Raw genomic sequence first — 3,305 nt, 5'->3', positions numbered from 1 at the left:
TAACAGTCGACTGTTTGGTCGGTAAACAGTCGAAACAGTCGACTGTTAAAAGAAAATAAAACACCCGGAATAAGCCAAAATTTTGTCCAAAAAGTTAATATATTGTAAAGGTCGACCCGGACCCGCACCGAACCGGGCTCGTGCCGTGTCGAGCCTAGCCGGCCGGTCGGACGGACGGCTGCGGCGGCGCGTGCGTGTGGGTTTATGAACGAACCCAATAGGATATAGGTCTTCCCCCTTCCAAAAACTATTGGTACCCCTTGGGGCCCAAACCCAATTCCAAACTTCCACCTTATAAACCACACCAAAGTTTCCTAACTTTCCTATGTGGGATAAGTGTTTGGCAAATCAAATTCTTCCATAATCCTTAGTTTATGTGGGTTACTGTAACACTTAATATTTCATTCAATTTTAAATGGTTTTCGATAAATAAATATATCACGTTAATCATCTCGCGGAGTAGAACGTGAATATGCTAGGTCCCGTATTATTTAAAAGGTGGGTCCCACTGAAATTTGGGCTCAAAGTTGACCCATTAAACCATTTTTTCCAATAGAATCAAGGTCTATGTTGTTGCCCCTGTTTGATGCCATTTGGGATTTTCAATGTTTTGAATAGGGAATTTTTGAACAATGTGTAATCTAAAAGTAGAAAAAAAATTGAATTCACATAATTTTCCATTGTCTAAAGTTTTTGTAGTCGATTGTATGAGTTTTGTGTTCTCCATTTTACCAAATCTGCATTCCAGTCTTGTTGTTCCCCTTTGTCCTGTTCTTTATGTCCTGAATCATATGTTTTGTTGTAGCACAATGTTGGTTTAAAGTATGGTCATTTGCATGTATTATTGTTTAATGTGGGTAATTATATGCCAGATTGTGAAGAAGACCCTGACTTCGTAGATTCCAACCACAACTTTGAGTCCGAACAAGACGACATTGAATACAATAGACATGTAATTGATGGGATGGAAATTGGAATGGATGATTGTCAAGATGAAGTTCAGGACCAACGGGAGGAGGGTTGTGATAATGAGTTGGAACTACCGTCATCAGAGGAACTACTCCCCCAATGTTCGTCCGATGAAGATGGTAGCTATCATTTTCCTGAATTCTTCATTGATCAAGATTTGAAAAATCCGTAGTTCGAGGTAGGGCAGTTGTTCAGAAAGAAAATACGTTGTCTTGGCAATGGTTCTTGGCCTATCATTTAGACGATATTAGGATAGGAAATGGGAGAGGTTGGACTCTTACGACCGACAGACAGAAGGGTCTACAGAATGTGAATCTGTGAACTTTGAATCTTTGATGATGTCGTGGACGACTTGCATGAATCTGCGAATACGGAGCATGAATGGCTCGAAAATGACAATGAATTATGCTGATCTAACCTAGCTGTTTTTAGTTGTTGGGAAAAATTGTGGACATTATGCAGATCTTTTTTTTGAGCAATCCATGCAGATCTGGTTTTTTTGTCGTGGGTCGGCCCGTATTTTTGTTGTGTGTTGACCTAGTCTTTTGTCGTGGGTTGACACTGAAATTATGTAGATCCGTATTTTTTTGCTGTTATATTTATGAAGTTCAGGATGTTTTTGGCTGTTATATCTGATTTTTTGCTTGTTTGTCCATCTTATTTTCTTATTATTCTTTTCTAAAAGATAGGATGTCTTGACTCAAAAAGTAAATGAGTTGAAGAATAACCTCAGCACATTAGCTAAGAATCCAATGAAATGGAAAAGGGCAAAAGAATGGGAAAAATGAACACGGAAGCACGAGTTAACCAGCTTCATGATTCAAACATAGTTTATACCAATAAAAAAGACTTGAAAATCCAAGTAAGCTAAAATAGGAAGTTCTGATAATAAAATTCATACAAAGTTTGGCAAGAATTCCTGCACTATCAAGACACAGATTTGCTTGGCCACAAATTCGGCTAACTACAATACAGGCCATTAATTTCATTACATATTCGACTAAAATTCACGGCATTTTTTCCTTTCCTTTCCATCGACTTCTGTATCTCCTTTACCAATGCAAATAGTCACATTAACGGAGATCATTGTGTCCTTCCGATAGGCTATGTGAGCGACACTCTGTAACATGCGTGACAAGTCTGCAATCTGATCTACGCTCGATGCTCCTTCAAGACACGGGGGGGTTCTTCTTCAATGGCTGGATGACCGCGCCCACCTATAATAACCACAGTCTCTGCTACAACATAATAATCAACCGAAGTTTACGATTTTTTCTCCACTTCCATACACTTGACAATGCCTAAAAAACAGCCTGGGCATTGTCGTTTCGTCGGGCAGTCAGACATCCAATGCCCCGACTTCCTACTGCTACGACAAACACCCTTGCTCTTCCTTGTCATTGACAACTGCAATTGCATTCACAAATGTCCATAAGTAATCATCTGAAAACTAAATTGATGGAAGGTGTACAATATGCATCAACAAATACTATTGCGCAGAGAGGTAAACATAAACTGTATTCCCGCTCCACCGTTCAACGGCAACAAAATTATTCAAAAATAAATCCTAAATAAATTAGAAAAGAATGTAAAACAATCTTAGTATATAAATTAAACAAAAAAACCTAAATCTAAAAAGGCTAATTATCATAAGTAAATTACAGAATCAACGAGGACCCATAAACAGACAAACGTATTAAAAATCTTGGAGATGACGAAGCAACCACATCAAGAATCACCCCACCGAACAAGGTGGTCAAATTCCTCTCTGACCTACAGAAGACATACGGATAGTGGATATGCTTCAGGGGTGAAAAACTTACTTATTATACGCTGGCGCTTTCTGATTTACGAACCTCTACTACAGTCTTTCAGCCGATTGGAGACGATTTTGGGGCGTAGGGTTCTACCAATGCGAATTGGGAAAAATGCAAAATTTCATTTTTTCCATAAGAAGGGTTTAAGTATTGCACCTTTGAAGCCGCCCTTTTACAATTTCGAAAACGGGTTTGCCGAAATGGCGTTGATTTGGCAATTAATTTCTTATTTGGAAGCATTTAACCGGCCAAGTCAGCTTTCCGTCATCCACATAGGTGCCTTATTAACCGGGTTTTAAATAAGTGAGTAATGGAGTTGGACGGAATGAAGTTCAGTGGACAACGGGACAATTTTGAAAGTTCGGTGTGTAAGTCATGACTTAGTGCAAAGTTCGGTGGCTAATGAAACATTTAACTCTAAAGTTTGATGTGTGTTGCAACAATTAACCCAATTAAAAGGCAAACTAATTTTCATTTTCGGTCTCCATAACCGACATCTATAGGAAATTTGGAGGTATT

General features: G+C 38.8%; 1 long non-coding RNA gene across 1 annotated transcript; it reads right to left on the bottom strand.

The window, feature by feature from the left end:
* Window positions 1–1,785: 1,785 nt before the first annotated feature.
* LOC111387752 lies at window positions 1,786–2,978 on the bottom strand. Its single transcript, XR_002701452.1, has 2 exons — window positions 2,793–2,978; window positions 1,786–2,376 (listed from the first exon to the last, which is right to left on the bottom strand). It is a non-coding gene; the product is annotated as an uncharacterized LOC111387752 (long non-coding RNA).
* Between the last annotated feature and the right edge of the window lie 327 nt (window positions 2,979–3,305).

This window comes from Olea europaea, unplaced genomic scaffold (genome assembly GCF_002742605.1).
Source record: "Olea europaea var. sylvestris unplaced genomic scaffold, O_europaea_v1 scaffold4236, whole genome shotgun sequence".
Taxonomy (NCBI): Eukaryota; Viridiplantae; Streptophyta; class Magnoliopsida; order Lamiales; family Oleaceae; genus Olea; species Olea europaea.
This window is presented reverse-complemented; position numbering and strand designations above follow the sequence as displayed.